This window comes from Ambystoma mexicanum, chromosome 12, assembly GCF_040938575.1.
Source record: "Ambystoma mexicanum isolate Mex_15411 chromosome 12, UKY_AmexF1_1, whole genome shotgun sequence".
Taxonomy (NCBI): domain Eukaryota; kingdom Metazoa; phylum Chordata; class Amphibia; order Caudata; family Ambystomatidae; genus Ambystoma; species Ambystoma mexicanum.
In genome coordinates this window covers 56,464,231-56,485,676 of record NC_090936.1, presented here as the reverse complement: position 1 = coordinate 56,485,676, position 21,446 = coordinate 56,464,231, and the positions used below count along the sequence as shown (strand labels likewise).

At 48.8% G+C, this 21,446-nt stretch overlaps 1 protein-coding gene across 25 annotated transcripts in view; it reads right to left on the bottom strand.

The window, feature by feature from the left end:
- NRCAM (neuronal cell adhesion molecule) overlaps positions 1–21,446 on the bottom strand; it is a 731,897-nt gene that overhangs the window by 385,845 nt on the left and 324,606 nt on the right. For 23 of the 25 annotated variants that reach the window (XM_069627974.1, XM_069627975.1, XM_069627972.1 and 20 more), the window contains one exon: positions 19,481–19,534. The gene's annotated coding sequence lies outside the window, so the exon portion shown is untranslated. Of the gene's footprint in view, positions 1–1,528; positions 1,549–1,671; positions 1,806–19,480; positions 19,535–21,446 lie in introns of those variants that run through there. The other 2 variants (XM_069627960.1, XM_069627961.1) reach the window with 2 other exon arrangements.

Sequence of the window (21,446 nt, the reverse complement as noted above, 5' to 3'; positions counted from 1 at the left end):
CCACTTTTTTCAGTATGCGTCCAACACTGAGCACAGGGTTCCAGTAGCAGGTGCGCACACCATGGGCTGATGAGTAGGTGCGGCACGGACGTGCATTGGATGGTTTCCGGCTTGTACGCCACCATGCAGCCCGTTATTCTTCTGCCCTAAACTTCCCCCAGGGCGGTTATTACCTTGAATAGAGGCCCGGTTACTCAGGTAAGGAGGGCTTTAACAGCCGTTAAGTGCCCCAAGCAAGACTGGGGGTAGGAGGGAGGGGCAACAAGAACCCCCACTGCATTCAGACAGAGCCAGGGAGGATTCTGTTAGTTAGGGGTCATGGGCACATCTGTGGTTGTCCAACAGTAGTGGCAAACGTTAAGAGGTCAGGGGGTCTTCCGGCACAGAGTGATAAAAGGAGGGAGAGAGAGGGAGAGGGAAAGGAGAATGGAGGGAGGGGTGAAAAGAGGCAGTGAGACCGAGCAATGGAGAACTTGAGGCATAGCCCCCACTCAGAAGCGCTGTTTGGGCATTAACAGATGTTAATGTCACTGTGGCGGGCCCAACTACATTAGCTCCAGGCGCCCCCACTTGGTAGACAATCCTGGGTACACCTCTGCTGAGAGAGAGAGCGACAGCGTGGGAGAGAGGGGAACTCAAGGGACAGACAGGAGGGTGGGGGCAATACAAAGTGGGAGATACAGAGAGAAAGGGAGGAGAGAGAAAGAAAGGTGGCGAGGCAGTGTGTGAGAGATACGAAAAGAGGGAGAAAAGTGTACAATGAAAGTGACAGAAAACGAGAAATACAGAGCGAGAGGGGGCGGGGAGGTGTGCGCAGAGAAAGAGAGAGAGCTGCAAAGACGGAGGGGACGAGGGGTACACGTAAGTGGGAAATACACAGAGAGAGAAGGGGGGCACGAGACAGAGAGCGAGAGGGTGAGACGGATGCCAGAATAGTGAGCAGCGTGATCTAGAGAGAGGGCGAGATCGAGAGACATACAGAGAGAGGGGAGCGTGAGAGGGAGAGAAACCTACACAGAGAGGGGAAGACGAGACTGGGGGAAAGATACGAAAAGATTGAAAGACGCAGACTGAACGAATGACACCAAGCAGCAGACACAGAGAGAAGGGCGAGGGGTCAACAGAGAGGGGTGGGGGGCACATGCAGAGACTATGTGTGAGGCGGGGGCGTCTGAGGGGATGATATGCAGGTAGGGAGAGCTGGAGAGGGTGGGCGACAGCCAGGCACAGAGACAGGTGGACAGACGGAGAGCGACAGAAACATTTTAAGGAGAAACATGTGGCCAGCGAGATGTATGGACAGACAGACATACAACCATCAGGACGTAGCGGCGATTCCACGCGACGCGTCACTGCCAAGAAAACAGCGCCCCCTCTCGGCTGGCTGAGCACCTGCGACGCGCTCTATGCAATGCCCGTGTGCTTTACCTGGACGCGCAAGGTCGCGGACAGGTGCACCCCGGGGGGCCAGACAGAAGAGCAAGTCAGGTGCGCGCGGTGGCGAGGCAAGCTCTGGTATTATAAATACCTGAACACGGCGACCCGGAAAGATGAGGGGCAGTAAACGCGCAAGCGCGCGCTTGCTCTTCCCTCTTGGAGAATAAGTTATCCTCTGGGTGCAGTCTTCAGCTTAGCATCCGGATGATGAGAACGGGCGCAGGGGCGGCTCACCTGGGACCCGGCGCGGGATGAGAAGCAGCAACGGCGGCGCCTCCAGTTCCGCGGCCGTGAAGCAGACGAGCAGCTCCGCCGGTGACCCTGCGCGCACTCCGCTGCGCCGCGCAACCCTCCCTCCCCGCACTGTGTGTGCAGCAGCCAATCACGCGCGCGCCGGACCTCCCGGGCGCCCCCATGTGTGATCAGCACACGCTTTGTGCCCACACACAATGGGGGGCGCATTCCCCTGCACATGTCCGCGAGGGCAGCAGAACTCCGCCCCACCCTCCCTCGGCCAGGAGGGATTCAGGAGCGCAAACGGAACGGACTCCACCAGAGCGGGACCAGCTGCGCCACAACGCGTGATTTGGTGCCAGTGTTTGCCCTGCAGCGGGGCGGCTCTGCGCCGTGACCTGGACTCCACTTTGCGCCCCACTGTGGGGGGCGCGGGGAACGCGCGCACCCTGCGCGCCCGGCAGACTCGCGGAGACAGACTGTGTTATCCTCCGGCAATATGTGATGTTGGGGGTTCGCTTTCAGCCAACCCCGGACGGTCCCAGACCCCGCAAAAAGGGACTACAGACCGGCACACGGTTTTCTATTCTTATATCTGGTTGTGGAAATCTAAGCTTATAATAATACTAAAAGGTTTGTTTTAAGCCAAAGACTAATGAAAAAATAAAAGTAAGCGAAACAAATAAAATACACATTTATAAAAGGAATTGCAATTTCCGAATACTATATCAAAAATACGTGGGATGCGCAAATAGCGGCAAAACAAAGTTAAGAACGGTTCAAATCACCACAAAGCAGGGCGTGGTTGTGAAGCCACGGCTGGGCATTACACACCGGGCATGTCGATAAGGGCAGTAAGGTGGAGTTTTACGGGAGGGGTGTGGGGGGGGGCAGGGGGCTGAAAACATACAAACTCCAGAGTGATGCTTTCAGCACGGCCGGAAGTGGGGGCAGGCATCGCCACCCCTAATCAAGCTTGGCACCACACCTGGATGTTAGAAGGAAGGAGACTGGCACCCCTCATCACAGAACCCAATCCCTAAGGATGGGCACTTAGGAGCATTATACGCCCAGTGCATGCTGGGAAACACACACATAACATGGATGTTGGAAAGAGTGCTGCTCTGCAGTGCTTGGGTGGAAGGCAGTGTTACTAAGCAGTGCGTACGGGGAGGTACAGTGCAGTGGTGGAATGGGGAGGCTTCCACTGTACCGACATAGTATTCCTTAGCTGTGCCAACGCTGGTGGGCGTTGTCCTGTACAGGGGCAAGATGAAAGGGAGTGTTCCTGTACAGTGCCAAGATGGAAGGGAGTGTTCCTGTACAGTGCTATCCTGCGAGAGAGTGTTCCTGTACAGTGCCAACCCCGGAGAGAGTGTAACTGTATAGTGCCAACCCAGGAGGTAGTGTTCCTGTACAGTGCCAAGATGGCAGGGCGTGTTCCTGTACAGTGCCATGGCGGAAGGGAGTGTTCCTGTACAGTGCCAAGATGGCAGGGAGAGTTCCTGTACAGTGCCATGGCGGAAGGGAGTGTTCCTGTACAGTGCCAAGATGGCAGGGAGTGTTCCTGAACCCCGGCACAATAGATGGGAGTGTTCATGTACAGTGCCATCCGGGAGGGAGTGCTCCTGTATAGTGCCAACCCGGGAGGGAGTGTTACTGTACAGTGCCAAGATGGCAGGGAGTGTTCCTGTACAGTGCCAAGACGAGAGCATTCCTCTATAGTGCCAAGACAGAAGGAAGTGTTCCTGTACATTGCCAAGATGGAAGGGAGTGTTCCTGTACAGTGCCATCCTGCGAGGGAGTGTTCCTGTACAGTGCCAACCCCGGAGAGAGTGTACCTGTATAGTGCCAACCCGGGAGGGAGTGTTCCTGTATAGTGCCAAGATGGAAGGGAGTGTTCCTGTACAGTGCCATCCTGCGAGAGAGTGTTCCTGTACAGTGCCAACCCCGGAGAGAGTGTACCTGTATAGTGCCAACCCGGGAGGTAGTGTTCCTGTACAGTGCCAAGATGGCAGGGAGTGTTCCTGAACCCCGGCACAATAGATGGGAGTGTTCATGTACAGTGCCATCCGGGAGGGAGTGCTCCTGTATAGTGCCAACCCGGGAGGGAGTGTTACTGTACAGTGCCAAGATGGCAGGGAGTGTTCCTGTACAGTGCCAAGACGAGAGCATTCCTCTATAGTGCCAAGACAGAAGGAAGTGTTCCTGTACATTGCCAAGATGGAAGGGAGTGTTCCTGTACAGTGCCATCCTGCGAGGGAGTGTTCCTGTACAGTGCCAACCCCGGAGAGAGTGTACCTGTATAGTGCCAACCCGGGAGGGAGTGTTCCTGTATAGTGCCAAGATGGAAGGGAGTGTTCCTGTACAGTGCCAAGACGGAAGGGAGTGTTCCTGTACAGTGCCAAGATGGCAGGGAGTGTTCCTGAACACCGGCACAATAGATGGAAGTGTTCATGTACAATGCCATCCGGGAGGGAGTGCTCCTGTATAGTGGCAACCCGGGAGGGAGTGTTACTGTACAGTGCCAAGATGGAAGGGAGTGTTCCTGTACAGTGCCATCCTGCGAGAGAGTGTTCCTGTACAGTGCCAACCCCGGAGAGAGTGTACCTGTATAGTGCCAACCCGGGAGGTAGTGTTCCTGTACAGTGCCAAGATGGCAGGGCGTGTTCCTGTACAGTGCCATGGCGGAAGGGAGTGTTCCTGTACAGTGCCAAGATGGCAGGGAGTGTTCCTGAACCCCGGCACAATAGATGGGAGTGTTCATGTACAGTGCCATCCGGGAGGGAGTGCTCCTGTATAGTGCCAACCCGGTAGAGAGTGTTACTGTACAGTGCCAAGATGGCAGGGAGTGTTCCTGTACAGTGCCAAGACGAGAGCATTCCTGTATAGTGCCAAGACAGAAGGAAGTGTTCCTGTACATTGCCAAGATGGAAGGGAGTGTTCCTGTACAGTGCCATCCTGCGAGGGAGTGTTCCTGTACAGTGCCAACCCCGGAGAGAGTGTACCTGTATAGTGCCAACCCGGGAAGGAGTGTTCCTGTACAGTGCCAAGATGGCAGGGAGTGTTCCTGAACACCGGCACAATAGATGGAAGTGTTCATGTACAGTGCCATCCGGGAGGGAGTGCTCCTGTATAGTGCCAACCCGGGAGGGAGTGTTACTGTATGGTGCCAAGATGGCAGGGAGTGTTCCTGTACAATGCCACGATGGCAGGGAGTGTTTCTGTACAGTGCCAAGACGAGAGCGTTCCTGTATAGTGCCAAGACAGAAGGAAGTGTTCCTGTACATTGCCAAGATGGAAGGGAGTGTTCCTGTACAGTGCCATCCTGGTAGGGAGTGTTCGTGTACAGTGACAACCCGGGAGGGAGTGCACCTTTACAATGCCAAGACGGAAGGGAGTGTTCCTGTACAGTGCCGTTCCGGGAGGTCGTGATCCTGTAAAATGCTAAAATGGCAGGGAGTATTCCTGTACTGTGCCACAATGCGAGGTTTCCTGTATACTGCCCATGAGGGAGGGAGCGTTCCTGTACAGTGCCAAGATGGAAGGGAGTGTTCCTGTACAGTGCCATCCTGGGAGAGAGTGTTCCTGTACAATGCCAAGATGGAAGGGGGTGTTCCTGTACAGTGCCAAGATGTGAGGGTTCCTGTATAGTGCCAATGAGGGAGGGAGTGTCCTGGTACAGTGCCAAGATGGCAGGGAGTGTTCCTGTACAGTGCCAAGATGTGAGGGTTCCTGTATCGTGCCAAGATGGCAGGGAGTGTTCCTGTACAGTGCCAAGATGTGAGGGTTCCTGTATAGTGCCCATGAGGAAGGGGGTGTTCCTGTACAGTACCAAGATGGCAGGGAGTGTTCCTGTACAGTGCCAAGATGCGAGGGTTCCTGTATAGTGCCAATGAGGGAGGGAGTGTCCTTCTACAGTGCCAAGATGGCAGGGAGTGTTCCTGTACAGTGGCAAGATGTGAGAATTCCTGTATAGTGCCAATGAGGGAAGGAGGGTCCTTTTACAGTACCAAGATGGCAGGGAGTGTTACTGTACAGTGCCAAGATGCGAGAATTCCTGTACAGTGCCAATGCGGGAGGGAGTGTCCTGGTACAGTGCCAAGATGGCAGGGAGTGTTCCTGTACAGTGCCAAGATGTGAGGGTTCCTGTATCGTGCCAAGATGGCAGGGAGTGTTCCTGTACAGTGCCAAGATGCGAGGGTTCCTGTATAGTGCCCATGAGGAAGGGGGTGTTCCTGTACAGTACCAAGATGGCAGGGAGTGTTCCTGTACAGTGCCAAGATGTGAGGGTTCCTGTATAGTGCCAATGAGGGAGGGAGTGTCCTTCTACAGTGCCAAGATGGCAGGGAGTGTTCCTGTACAGTGGCAAGATGTGAGGATTCCTGTAGAGTGCCAATGAGGGGGGAGTGTCCTGGTACAGTGCCAAGATGGCAGGGAGTGTTCCTGTACAGTGCCAAGATGTGAGGGTTCCTGTATAGTGCCAATGAGGGAGGGGGGGAAGTGTCCTGTAGAGTGCCAAGATGGCAGGGAGTGTTCCTGTACAGTGCCAATGAGGGGGGAGTGTCCTGGTACAGTGCCAAGATGGCAGGGAGTGTTCCTGTACAGTGCCAAGATGCGAGTGTTCCTGTACAGTGCCAATGGGGGGGGGGTGTCCTGGTACAGTGCTAAGATGACAGGGAGTGTTCCTGTACAGTGCCAAGATGTGAGGGTTCCTGTATAGTGCCAATGAGGGAGGGGGGGGGGGGAGTGTCCTGGTACAGTGCCAAGATGGCAGGGAGTGTTCCTGTACAGTGCCAATGAGGGGGGAGTGTCCTGGTACAGTGCCAAGATGGCAGGGAGTGTTCCTGTACAGTGCCAAGATGCGAGGGTTCCTGTATAGTGCCAATGGGGGGGGGGCGTGTCCTTGTACAGTGCCAAGATGGCAGGGAGTGTTCCTGTACAGTGCCAAGATGTGAGGGTCCCTGTATAGTTCCAATGAGGGGGGGGGTGTCCTGGTACAGTGCCAAAATGGCAGGGAGTGTTCCTGTACAGTGCCAAGATGTGATGGTTCCTGTATAGTGCCAATGAGGGAGGGTGGAGTGTCCTGGTACAGTGCCAAGATGGCAGGGAGTGTTCCTGTACAGTGCCAATGAGGGGGGAGTGTCCTGGTACAGTGCCAAGATGGCAGGGAGTGTTCCTGTACAGTGCCAAGATGCAAGAGTTCCTGTATAGTGCCAATGAGGGGGGGAGTGTCCTGGTACATTGCCAAGATGGCAGGGAGTGTTCCTGTACAGTGCCAAGATGTGAGGGTTCCTGTACAGTGCCAATGAGGGAGGGGGGGGAGTGTCCTGGTACAGTGCCAAAATGGCGGGGAGTGTTCCTGTACAGTGCCCAGGAGGAGGGTTTGGACGGTCCTAGACAGAGATGAGTTTTGACGCTGCGGCTTTGGCCGGTAGCGCTTCAGGAATGGTGGGGCTCAAGCCAAATCCAGGGGACAGGCACTGACTCCCCTCCAGGGCAGTTGAGGGCGAGCTACAGCATCTGAAGTCAGTGGTCCTGAGAATGTTTACTGACTGGCAGTACAGAACCGGAAGCGAATGTCTGCTTATGGCCAAGTGCGGACAGGGACTGACACGGGCCATCCTGGAAATGTATATTACTGTGTGGTGCGGCTGGGAACGCCCCTTTTTGTGTTGCACCTAATAAACTGTGACCTTGTGTTTCCAAATCTTTAGAATGGTTTCTGTGGTTTATTATAAATAAAATAACATGTTGTTATGCCGTGTCCACAAGGGGGAGGGGCGGTCCATAGGGAATCGCCCCGCTGTGCTGAATGCTGAAAAGCCCCCCCCCCCCTCCCCTCGGCCCTCCCGCCATGACCCTTGAGGCATAATGTGTGCCTGGTGTGCAGGGCAGGCGTAGCGCAGGTTGTGCGCAGGCATGGCAAGCTACTCGTGAGTAAACTCACCCTTCTCTGAATGGGCACTTACTTTGGAAGCTGCCTGCACATTGGAAAGCATCTTAGGGAACAGGACCCTAAGTTGTTTGAGCACAGCCTTTGGGGGGGACCCCTGGCTGCAGGTCCCCGCTCTGTCTATCTTGCAGGATCACTGTGGCTGTCAGGGTACTCAAGGCCCCAGCGGGTACTTCTGAATGTTGGGGAGCCCGTGCCCACTCTGTAGCGTGCCAGGGCATCGCTGCCAGGAGTCTCGGCGAGGCCTGCACCTCCAGCACACAGCTGGCTGCACAGCCTCTCCTCCGACTCAAGGAAGCCGTGACAGGATCCCCCACGACAGCTCGCTGGAAGATTCCCTGGATGGCTTTGTTCACGGTGATCCGGGAACCTTGTCCCCGTCTGTTCTCCCCCTAGCTCGGCGCCAACAACAGCTCAATGTGGCCCTTTCACGCCCCATTATGGGGGTCTCAGGACCAGCTCAAGAGCAGTGTCCCTTTTCAAAAGCGCATCCCGGCCGAGAGCTAATCTCCTTCAAAGCGTTTTGTCTCCGTGCGACAATGGGCGCGTCCACACGACCTCTTAAACTTTAACACTGTGGGAAGGAAGGAAGGAAGGAAGGAAGGAGGAAGGAAGGAAGGAAGGAAGGAAGGAAGGAAGGAAGGAAGGAAGGAAGGAAGGAAGGAAGGAAGGAAGGAAGGAAGGAAGGAAGGAAGGAAGGAAGGAAGGAAGGAAGGAAGGAAGGAAGGAAGGAAGGAAGGAAGGAAGGAAGGAAGGAAGGAAGGAAGGAAGGAAGGAAGGAAGGAAGGAAGGAAGGAAGGAAGGAAGGAAGGAAGGAAGGAAGGAAGGAAGGAAGGAAGGAAGGAAGGAAGGAAGGAAGGAAGGAAGGAGGGAGGGAGGGAGGGAGGGAGGGAGGGAGGGAGGGAGGGAGGGAGGGAGGGAGGGAGGGAGGGAGGGAGGGACAGGCAGGTAGCAAGAGCGATGGATGTATAAGAGAGAGAGGGGGATTATCGGCTAGAGCAGCTAGAGCAGGGATCTGCCACCTGTGGATCACCAGATTTCTGGACTACAGCTCCCATGATCCCTCGCCATTGACCATGCTGGCCAGGGCTAGTGGGAGTTGTAGTTCAAAGCATCTGGAGAGCCAACGGTTGCAGACCCCTGCCATGCGGGGGGGGGGAGGGGGGTAGCAGAAGAGAGGTCAACATAGGAAGGCAGACTAGTGCAGAGCGGGAGCGCGTGACAATCACAGACAGGTGTGTTTACAGAGAGCTCGCCTCTTAAAAGGTTGAGTATATTGGGGGTTTGTGCCCCAGCAGCATCACTGTCCCTTGCCAATGATTTATAAATATGTGTGTGTCCCTGCTGAAATGCCACGTGCGCCTTCCTGTCTCCCAGTACCTCTCTGGCGCACGGGCGAGGGCGGAGGTAGCGCCTTGGCGCCGGGACTGCAACTGCAAGCGCTAGGAGAGCCGGGCTCAGCACAATGGCTTTGTTCTGCACTTCAGGGCTGAGTGGGGAGCGACAGCTCGCATTGTGCGGCCTGATTGACCGCGCCTAATCAGAGTAACTTCCGCACACTGCACCGCTGCAGCCAAGGGGCTATTAAGCACTAAATACTCGGCGGGGGGGGGGGACGGGGGCTTCCCTTTCCACCCCCCCACTGCGATCCTATACGCCCCGAACAGTGGGCGCTCGGTGGGCAGCTCATAGCAACAGAAAACCCGGGCCTCTAACCTCAGCGACACCCTAACCCCCACAGGGCGCAATCTGTCAAGTAAGTGCCCGGGTGCCCGCCATCAAAATAAACAGCTTTTTTGTGACGGCCCCTGGCAGAACGGCCCTTTGAACCCCTCTCCTCACCTTGAGGGGCGCTTTCATGCGGCCTAAGGTTTTCAATCATGTCCACTATTGGTACGGAGACAAAACAGAGGCCCCCCAAGTCCGAGGGCGGTCGCGAGCAGGTTCTTCCAAGTAAACCGCATGTGGTATTATAGACTTGCCTTTGAAGTCTCCCACTGGCACACGAAATGGTCCGATTATGCATAGCAGAACTGTGTGTGTGTGTCTCTGTGTGTACAGTGCACACACACCTAACACCTTCACGGTCTAAGCACGGTTTGCATGCGTCGTTAGGAAGACATCGAAGTGCATACGAGGTTACATGTACACCGCCTTCCATTGCCATGTGCACGGTCAGCAAGTACTCCGCTGCCTCTGAAAGAGGGGAGGGGGAGGTTAGTGGGGAGGAAGGATAAATGCAAAGTAGCTTTGCTGTTGCTTCGGAGAGCGCAGACAGGAAGGCCGCGAGCTCTGTACACGGGTCTGTATAACCTGGTCCATAGTGCTAGCCGCACAGGTCTGTATAACCTTGTCTATAGTGCAAGCTGCACAGGTCTGTATAACCTTGTCCATAGTGCAAGCTGCACAGATCTGTATAACCTTGTCCATAGTGCAAGCTGCTCAGGTCTGTATAACCGTGTCCATAGTGCAAGCTGCACAGGTCTGTATAACCTTGTCCATAGTGCAACCTGCACAGGTCTGTATAACCTTGTCCATAGTGCAAGCTGCTCAGGTCTGTATAACGTTATCCATAACTAGTCTTCATATCGTTATCCATAGTGCAAGCTGCACAGGTGTGTATATTGTTGTCCATAGTGCCAGCTGCACAGGTCTGTATAACGTTATCCATAACTAGTCTGCATATCGTTGTCCATAGTGCAAGCCGCAAAGGTGTGTATATTGTTGTCCATAGTGCCAGCTGCAGAGGTCTGCATAACCTTGTCCATAGTGCAAGCTGCACAGGTCTGTATAACCTTGTCCATAGTGCAAGCTGCACAGGTCTGTATAACCTTGTCCATACTGCAAGCTGCTCAGGTCTGTGTAACCTTGTCCATAGTGCAAGCTGCTCAGGTCTGTATAACTTTGTCCATAGTGCAAGCTGCACAGGTCTGTATAACCTTGTCCATAGTGCAAGCTGCTCAGGTCTGTATAACCTTGTCCATAGTGCAAGCTGCACAGGTCTGTATAACCTTGTCCATAGTGCAAGCTGCTCAGGTCTGTATAACCTTGTCCATAGTGCAAGCTGCTCAGGTCTGTATAACGTTATCCATAACTAGTCTGCATATCGTTGTCCATAGTGCAAGCTGCACAGGTCTCTATATCGGTGTCCATAATGCAAGCTACACAGGTCTGTATAACATTGGCCATAGTGCAAGCTGCACAGGTGTGTATATTGTCCAAAGTGCAAGCTGCACAGGTCTGTATAACGTTATCCATAACTAGTCTGCATATCGTTGTCCATAGTGCAAGCCGCAAAGGTGTGTATATTGTTGTCCATAGTGCCAGCTGCAGAGGTCTGCATAACCTTGTCCATAGTGCAAGCTGCACAGGTCTGTATAACCTTGTCCATAGTGCAAGCTGCACAGGTCTGTATAACCTTGTCCATACTGCAAGCTGCTCAGGTCTGTGTAACCTTGTCCATAGTGCAAGCTGCTCAGGTCTGTATAACTTTGTCCATAGTGCAAGCTGCACAGGTCTGTATAACCTTGTCCATAGTGCAAGCTGCTCAGGTCTGTATAACCTTGTCCATAGTGCAAGCTGCACAGGTCTGTATAACCTTTTCCATAGTGCAAGCTGCTCAGGTCTGTATAACCTTGTCCATAGTGCAAGCTGCTCAGGTCTGTATAACGTTATCCATAACTAGTCTGCATATCGTTGTCCATAGTGCAAGCTGCACAGGTCTCTATATCGGTGTCCATAATGCAAGCTACACAGGTCTGTATAACATTGGCCATAGTGCAAGCTGCACAGGTGTGTATATTGTCCAAAGTGCAAGCTGCACAGGTCTGTATAACGTTATCCATAACTAGTCTACAGCTTGCACTATGGACAACGATATACAGAGGTCTGTATATCGTTGTCCATAGTGCTAGCGGCACAGGTCTGTATATCATTGGTTTGTATATCATTGTCCATAGTGCAAGCTGCACAGATCTGTATATCGTTCTCCATAGTGCAAGCTGCAGAGGTCTGTATATCATTGTCCGTAGTGCAAGCTGGAAGGAACACAGCACCTATGACACTTGATCCATGTATGTGACTAATTGAGTAAAGCTCACCTAATGGCCAAGTGCCCTCTCGCCCGCCCATCTGTCGAGTATCTAGGTTTTCAGGTGGGAAGTGGTCAGGTATGGCCCGAAAAAGCTCAAGTGGAAGCCGTTCAACAGGTCCAAAGACCCATCACAAAACATTATATTCGGGCATTACTGGGTTTAGTAGGGCAGGTAATATTGGCAGTACAGTCCCAATGTTTCTGATACAGCAGGACCACTTGCAGACAAACAAACAAAAAAAACCTGTCCCCACATCATTCAGGGGGGTGGGTTAAAGATCAGGCTGCTTTTGATCAAGTGAAAGAAGCCCGCTGTAGGAGCCCGGATCCCATTATGCCAGACTTCTCTAGAGTTTATTTTGCAAACAGGCTCCTCTTCCGTAGGAGTAGGAGTACAGGGGCTGTACTACCCCAAGTGGAAGATGGGTAAGCAAAACCGACCACATACATAAGCCGGAAACTCCATCCTCGCAAGATCCATTACACAGATGTGTTGCTAGGTCTGGAAAAGATCTGGGGGTACGCTAATGTCGGGACTGTCGGGACTCGGGGCGAGCTAGCCTTTTGGTTATAGCCCCTAAGCTTCTATCTGGGGCTACAGCCAAAAGACCCGGGGTTATAGCACACTTGCCCCACCCTAGCACCGCCTCTGCCATTACCCAATAATTGAATTTGAGGCCCTCACTATAACCGATTTCCATTGTTACATAGACCAGTCTACAATCTGGTCGATTTAACCAAATACATATATGTATATGGTTGTATGTGTTTCTAACGAGGTTACTTTCCTCGTTTTTACATTGATTGTGCATTTTTCCCATGGACGTTTTGGTCCATTTTGTTTTTTTAAATGGGGGTGTTTTTCCCCACCCCCTCATCTAACCTACCCCCACCACCTCACCCTGCCACCCACTAATCTCCTACCCCTAAACACACAACATATATATATTAAAAAAATACAATTAAACCAAAACAGGGAAAAATTAATGACTAATATGCAAACGAGGAAAGGGACCTCGTTATAAACACTATAAACATATATGTGGGTTTGTGTGGATAGGGGAGTAGAGAGGTGGAGTGGTTTAGGGGGTGGTTTATGGAGGGGATCTTATGGGGAACGTCCCCTTGACAAAAAAGAGCACCTGGTGACCAAATGGAGTGGACCACATTGTGGGTTACAAAATGATAGTCTATGTAACAACGTACCACTGTCTTGGACATATTTAGCAAACCTTGTCACTGCTATAGAATACGCCACTCGCTATTATTGTGTAATGAATTGTATGTGTGAGGTTATGGTCAAAATGGAACTTTCTCCAATTCATTGCCACCTCTGGTTTGAAAACAACAGGACCTATTTTACAGAGGATAGAACAGGGGCAATGCACTGGTCTTGGAAGCAAGGCCATGCAGAGCAACAGAGGTTCGAATCCCGGATCCGCGCTTACAAATTAAACTCAGGTACGTGATTAAAACAAAAAACAAAAAATCTAGGAATTATTTTATTTTTTTGCAGTGCTCCAACACGCCCCCAGGCCTCAGAGCGCAACATAAAACAATTAAAAAACAATACCCAAAAAACAATAAAATACAGAATCCGTGAGTAATAAAGCAATTAGCGAAATCATCAACGATCTTCAGTTCTGACACAAGTCACTACAGATGGACAAATAAGATGGCAAGTTACTGGTGCCGCAACCCACCAGTATACACTCCCTGCCGTCCTGAGCGCACCATTGCTTGATCTTAATCCTACGAATACGTTTCAAGTCTGTCAGTCTCACGACACCTGGCCCAGTCTTTTGGCGTAACCATGCCAGAACCTAATACCCCAGGGCCTCTCGAGGTTCATATCCCACTGAGGTCTCCGCATTGGTAATAATACAATTCCTACGGTCCATGGCGATCTTCTTCAAGTCATCAGCAACTGAGGGCATAAAGGTTGGTAGATGGGAGGTAAGGTCAGTGTGGTGAACAGGGACCCACAAGGTCAACTACTGGTTGTGCACATAGAATAACAGTAAAATGACCACTCTTTGTTATCCATCTAGTAGCCAAATAAACAGCAAAACCCATGTAAAAGAGATATTTTTCAGACAATGGCTTCCATCCAGGACGTGCTTTTAATGCTATACTTGATCTGAACGTAGACCGATCTACTGTAAAGACTACACTTCTAGGGCTACAGGTCACAGGCTATACAAGCACACAAGGCACTATGATTCTAAAAGAATTGAGTTTAATAATTGTAATGAATACTATAAAAAAACAGATTTTTAACAATAACATATGTTAAAATAAATAAAAGTCATAAGACCTTTTAATATAAATTAAATTTGCAACAGAAATATTAAACCATCCTAGGTTTAGCTTCAGGCACATGTATGTCTGGTTGCCTATACGGGTTTCGCCCCTTGGGCTTTTCTAAGGCTATACAACATGTTTCCATCTAGGCATGAAAGTTTGGTATAACTGAATTGGTTCTTCATTTGTGGTATCAAGTCACTTATTCAGTATAAAGTTTCCCGCAACAATACAGTCCAATCTATAACTAAACGCTAAATTGGACGTTTTATTGGTTTCCTCTAAAAATTCTCAATCTCTTCCAACAGGTTTTTTATTACATAATTCTGTGTTCAATTAACACATCACAAAGACACATTTGTCAAAGAGTCCTGTTTACTAGCTTTTAGGACCTATTACCCTTCTGTGTAGATGTAAATGTGCCGATAGCCTTGAAAAAGCCCACTGCCCAATTGGAAACACAAGGGATAGCATGTGCCTTTACACCTAATATCATTCTGTGACTATGCAAACATTACAGATCTACCTATGCCAGGAAGATAGCTCGGGTGTAACGCACTTGTCTTGAAGCAAGACGCGCTGAGCAGCACGAGAAAGTGCAATATAAGAACTCACTCGCATTTTCAAATTAAATTTTTACCTTAAGCATTGGCTTAGAATCAAAGACCACTTGAAATTCCGATCCCTACCTTTTAATTGTATGCTAAGAGCTATTTTTACAAAGCAACTCAAGCAAAGGAATAAGTCACCTTTTCCTTCTTTGAATTAACGTGGCTGCGAAATTCAGCTAGAATGCACTGAAAAAAGATTGCAATATATTGCCCAACCTTTATGAGAAACAGCTCTTTTCATTGTGCTATCCTAACTAGTTTCTCTGCAGCTGAGCAAACAATATCTCACAAGCTGCGTACTGCAGTGAATTATCAAAAAATGTACCTTATCAATGAAACATTAGTGATGAACCGCTCGTCTTACTTTATTGTACTGCCCTTTAATATTACATGTTCCAATAACTTTGAAAAAATATTGCTTATGTGCATAAATAAGTCTTCTTCTCTTGGTGCCATTGTGGCCCTAAATATGAACTTTTCCACTGGAAAGAAAAATAGACTAAGAAACAAACCCTAATAAATAAATCCACAGCACTGTACGACTTTTCATTTCTCCATCATATTGTCCTCATGAAGGCCAGTAATAAAAATTGTAAAATGTAGGCCGAAACATATGTCAGCTTACATGAATATATAAGTGAGACAAATAGACTCATGTCAGCAAGTGATAAAGATTGTCCTACTATTAACTCTATGTTCTGGTCAAATAGCCTCTTCGCCCTACTAATCACACTATTCAATCACAATACTGTTTTCTAACATGTGTCATAACACCCTAGACTATGTGGATCGGCTATCCATTTTTTGTTGCAAATTGGAAAATAAATACATTGAATTATTTTGTTATTTGTGTAGGAATTTCTAAAGTGCAACAGTGCAATGCACAATGATATTAAAACAACACTGAGGCAGACACCAGAAAATAAACATCAGTGCTCTTTTTCCAAATGTTTTCTCAGCCTGGGAAAGTGCAATAAGGCTGCTCCCTGCCTCAAAATATATGTAATACCTAGGGTGAAAAGAAGACCATGGTCCACTACCCTTACAAATATTTCCCCCTCAGAATTGATTCTTGTACGGTCAATATCAAAGGCGACCCTTTCTACTGTCACACATTCCACCTCTTAATTCAAACCTACGTTTCTTACCACTGTCATTAAGATCCCCTGTCGTGGGGCTGCGGTTTATAGATAGCACTTAACTTTGCAAAGCTATAGCCGGTAGTTATGGAAATGCCACTGTTTCTGTTCAGTGTTGTCACATGTAAGAAAGGAGCTCTAGCTTCCTTTATGAAATCTGATCACAAGAAGACCCTACTGCAAAAAGGACCAGTAAACACCACTGAGACACCCGCCTGGAAAAATGATTAGTATACAAGGTAGAAAGCAATCAAGTTAAGAAACCCCCCAATGTCAGCTCCTTTTAAGGAAACTGGGAGTCCGCGTTGCAGGGATTCAAGAAATATAATTGATGGAATCAGGGCCTTCCACACTAAAGGCGTGTCTGGTTGACCTAACGTATTTGGCCTGTATAAATACCTGGTTCAGGGCGATTAGCGTGCACAGATATAGAGAGCTGAATAACTTAATTTAATGCAAAAAGAAAACAAAAGAAGCAGCTTGATCCATTGTCATAAATATTGATGACAAAAACAAATTGATGTCAACATAATTAATAGTCATCGTGTATGTGCGAGGTATACGCAAAACCAACATTTTAAATGTCCAATCTGAGAAGCTGATGTTATGTGATGGAGAGAATAGTACAGTAACAGGTGCTTTTGCAGTGCTCCCAATTATCTCCAAAAGGTCGTTCTTGAGATAGTAGACAGAGCAAAGGGAGAGGCCGGTGCTTAAAGATTAGTACAGGAGCACGGTCCTTTGGATATTTAGGGATAGCAGACCGAGCAAAGGGAGAGGCCGGTGCTTAAAGATTGGTACTGGAGCACGGTCTTTGGATATTTAGGGATAGCAGACAGATCAAAAGAAGAGGCCGGCGCTTAAAGATTAGTACGGGACCACAGTCCTTTGGATATTTAGGGATAGAAGACAGAGCAAAGGAAGAGGCCGGCGCTTAAATATTAGTACGGGACCACGGTCCTTTGGATATTTAGGGATAGCAGACAGAGCAAAAGAAGAGGCCAGCGCTTAAAGATTAGAACGGGACCACAGCCCTTTGGATATTTAGGGATAGCAGACATAGCAAAGGAAGAGGCTGGCGCTTAAAGATTAGTATGGGACCACGGTCCTTTGGATATTTAGGGATAGCAGACAGATCAAAGGAAGAGGCCGGTGCTTTAAGATTAGTACGGGACCACGGTCCTTTGGATATTTAGGGATAGCAGACAGAGCAAAGGAAGAGGCCGACGCTTAAAGATTAGTACGGGACCACGGTCCTTTGGCTATTTAGGGATAGCAGACAGAGCAAAGGAAGAGGCCAGCGCTTAAAGATTAGTGCGAGACCACAGCCCTTTGGATATTTAGGGATAGCAGACTGATCAAAGGAAGAGACCGGTGCTTAAAGATTAGTACGGGACCACAGTCCTTTGGATATTTAAGGAAAGCAGACAGAGCAAAGGAAGAGGCCAGTGCTTAAAGATTAGTATGGGACCACTATCCTTTGGATATTTAGGGAGAGCAGACAGAGCAAAGGAAGAGGCCGGCGCTTAAAGATTAGTACGAGACCACAGTCCTTTGGATATTTAGGGATAGCAGACAGAGCAAAGGAAGAGGCCGGCGCTTAAAGATTAGTACAGGACCACGGTCCTTTGGATATTTAGGGAGAGCAGACAGAGCAAAGGAAGAGGCCGGCGCTTAAAGATTAGCACGGGACCACGGTCCTTTGGATATTTAGGGATAGCTGACAGAGCAAAGGAAGAGGCCGGCGCTTAAGGATTAGTAAGGGAGCACAGTCCTTTGGAAATTTAGGGATAGCAGACAGAGCAAAGGAAGAGGCTGGTGCTTAAAGATTAGTACGGGATCACGGCTCTTTGGATATTGTGGGATAACAGACAGAGCAAAGGAAGAGGCCAGCCCTTAAAGATTAGTACGGGGCCAGGGCTCTTTGGATATTTAGAGATAGCAGACAGATCAAAGGAAGAGGCGGCACTTAAAGATTAGTACAGGACCACAGTCCTTTGGATATTTAAGGAAAGCAGACAGAGCAAAGGAAGGGGCCGGTGCTTAAAGATTAGTACGGGACCATGGTCTTTTGGATATTTAGGGAGAGCAGACAGAACAAAGGAAGAGGCCGGTGCTTAAAGATTAGTATGGGACCACTATCCTTTGGATATTTAGGGAGAGCAGACAGAGCAAAGGAAGAGGCCGGCGCTTAAAGATTAGTGCGAGACCACAGCCCTTTGGATATTTAGGGATAGCAGACCGATCAAAGGAAGAGACCGGTGCTTAAAGATTAGTACGGGACCACAGCCCTTTGGATATTTAGGGATAGCAGACCGATCAAAGGAAGAGACCGGTGCTTAAAGATTAGTACGGGACCACTGTCCTTTGGATATTTGGGGATAGCAGACAGAGCAAAGGATGAGGCCGGCGCTTAAAGATTAGTACGGGACCACGGCTCTTTGGATATTTAGGGATAGCTGACAGAGCAAAGGAAGAGGCTGGTGCTTAAGGATTAGTAAGGGAGCACAGTCCTTTGGAAATTTAGGGATAGCAGACAGAGCAAAGGAAGAGGCCGGTGCTTAAAGATTAGTACGGGACCACGGCTCTTTGGATATTTAGGGATAACAGACAGAGCAAAGGAAGAGGCCGGCCCTTAAAGATTAGTACGGGACCAGGGCTCTTTGGATATTTAGAGATAGCAGACAGAGCAAAGGAAGAGGCCGGCACTTAAAGATTAGTACAGGACCACAGTCCTAAGGATATTTAAGGAAAGCAGACAGAGCAAAGGAAGAGGCCTGTGCTTAAACATTAGTACGGGACCATGGTCTTTTGGATATTTAGGGAGAGCAGACAGAACAAAGGAAGAGGCCGGTGCTTAAAGATTAGTATGGGGCCACTATACTTTGGATATTTAGGGAGAGCAGACAGAGCAAAGGAAGAGGCCGGCGCTTAAAGATTAGTACAGGACCACGGTCCTTTGGATATTTAGGGATCGCAGACAGAGCAAAGGATTAGGCCGGCGCTTAAAGATTAGCACGGGACCATGGTCCTTTGGAAATATAGGGATAGCAGACAGAGCAAAGGATTAGGCCGGCGCTTAAAGATTAGCACGGGACCATGGTCCTTTGGAAATATAGGGATAGCAGACAGAGCAAAGGAAGAGGCCAGCGCTTAAAGATTAGCACGGGACCCCGGTCCTTTGGATATTTAGGGAGTGATTACGAAAACCCCAGGGCGGGGTTATACTCAATCCCAACCCCACATAGTTCCCACTGAAGGAGATGGTTACACCAAAGGAGATGCACCTACATTATTTAATGTCACATCCTCTTATCCGCCCATGCACCTGTCACAATAACACGTGTCCCGTCATCCCAAGCAAAGCATTGCACAACGTGGAGACTACAGGCACTACGCATCCTCAGAGACAAAACACATGAATTAATAAGCTACAATTGGAAATAACACGTCAATTAACAACACATAAATAGCAAAGCAGTAAGAATGCAGGTTGCCATTATAAAACCTGAACGCATACCAGTGAGGCCGATTTATTTCACAAAAAGGACAAATGCATGTTACATCTCAAAAGTTGAAATTAAATCAAAGTCTCTGGAGGCCTTTGAGGCCAAAGTTAGTCAATCATTTGAGGAGAGGGCACACGTGTGCTATTCATTATCTGCATGTGTTGACATGAAAAGAAAGATGAAAACAGTTTGTTTACCTTAGAGAGTCATCTGCGCCAGGTGATGGCAACTCCAAGTGTCTTCTTGACAGGCTAAAAGGCAAAGAGACCGGGGTCTTATTGACAAATAACATTGAACTTCACTCAAAATGTATTTATCGTCATCAGGCTAATACTGATATCACAATAATTAATTTAAGATTTGGACACTTGTTTAGAGACCCAGTGATCAAAGTACACAGCACCAATTCTGAAAATAGATGTATTTCCTTCACAGGTCTGGGGCTATACTGTCTTTAAAATTAAGACAATTCCAAGGATCAGACAGTTTTAATAATCAATTTCATGTGATCTTTACCAATACTCTGGCCACCATTGTAAAACAGTTCTATAACAGATCTACCAACAAGAGATTTCTCTGAAATGCTAAATCGTCAATGCAATCCTAGCCACTTTGTGGGGCCATTGTAAGCCCGGTGACTAGCAGGGTAAAGAAAACCATTAAAAAAATAATCTTCTAGGCCTCCCCGGTTCATAATCCTGTGCCGCGGTTCACAGGGAACTAGGGATGGCCTTTTGGGGCGATGATTGGGCAGCTGCCCCAAGTTATTTTTGGCTCAGACTATGGGGCAGTAAGATTGCAACCTTATGCCATTTCATCTTAAGAAATACGTTGATTAGGGATAAGTGGGCAAAAAATATCCTGGTTGAGGGCTGTTAAGTATTTTTTGCGTCAGTGTGATGTCCCTGTCCAGTTTCCTCCTGTTGCAGTGTTATCGTCGCTGGAAGTAAGAACCTACAAGGAGGCAGTGACACGGGGGATTGCAACAAAACGCGCCCTTGCAGTACGGGTGACGTATCTCGACTGTTATCACAGGCTTATTAGTGGGCTCTCCAGCTTACAGCCGTATCTCGTCGGGGCCGGGAAAAGGCATCCGAGTTGGCTCATTACTAGGGTAAGATTTGATTGCTTACTGCTGAGGGGAAACACAGAGAAATAGCCTGGATGACCCCAGAGGCCCTGTGTGTCTGAGACATGTTATATTGTTTTGTCCAGGCTACGGGGAGATAAGAAAACGGACGATGTTACAGATCTTAAAATGTACGGATTTACGTCAGGATAGAGGCGCCATGATGCTCCTTTTGACGTCAGGAACGGAACTGACGACATGGGATCTCCTGTCCTATCTGAAGGCTGCTATGTACAAAAGAAAGGTTTTTTTTTTTTTTGCGGGCATAGGACGCTGCATTTTATTCATTTGATAATGTGTGGTTTTCATGTTTTCGTTTTGAGAATGTATGAATTTGTGCTGGGGAGGGTTTTGTCCATTACGTGTATTGGTGCATTTTGTTTACAATCTTTCTGTGCGATGCACTGTTTGTGTTTGACGGATGTTTCCTTTATCCGAATACACATAATTTGATTGATTGATTGATTGGTTGCAATCCTAGAAACGCGAAGAACTCCAAATGCACGTGGAAGCTGCAAGCCAATTTATCAAATTGATCTGGACGTCAAAAAATGGAATATTTGTGGGCTAAGAGACTAGATCGCATATATTTAATTATTTAAGATCAAGTAGATTAAGAACCACACGGGTACGAGAAAATGAGTCAGTTGGTTCAACAATATCAGTGGCAAGGAACAGCCAAGCAGCAAGGGTTTAACCAGGCGAGAATGCCGCAATGGCATTCAACAGCGCATCGCCGATATATCTCTTTCAGAGGCTAAAAGAAATAAGCCTTGGGGAAAATTGTTGGTAGGGTTTCTTACAGTTATATACAAACTCAAATGTCAAAATAGACACTGCATTAGTCATGTATCCATTTAGTTATTTATTTAAAAGAATTGTGATGCACAGAGCACACAGTGTGCATCACACACTGAATCAGTATTTGTACTGGTAGTGGCTTCAGTGTGCTCCCTTTACCAGTGACGGTGGCAGGCAGGCAAAATCACTGATAGGGTCACAAGCTGTTAATCATCTCCCCCAGAAAGCAGAAG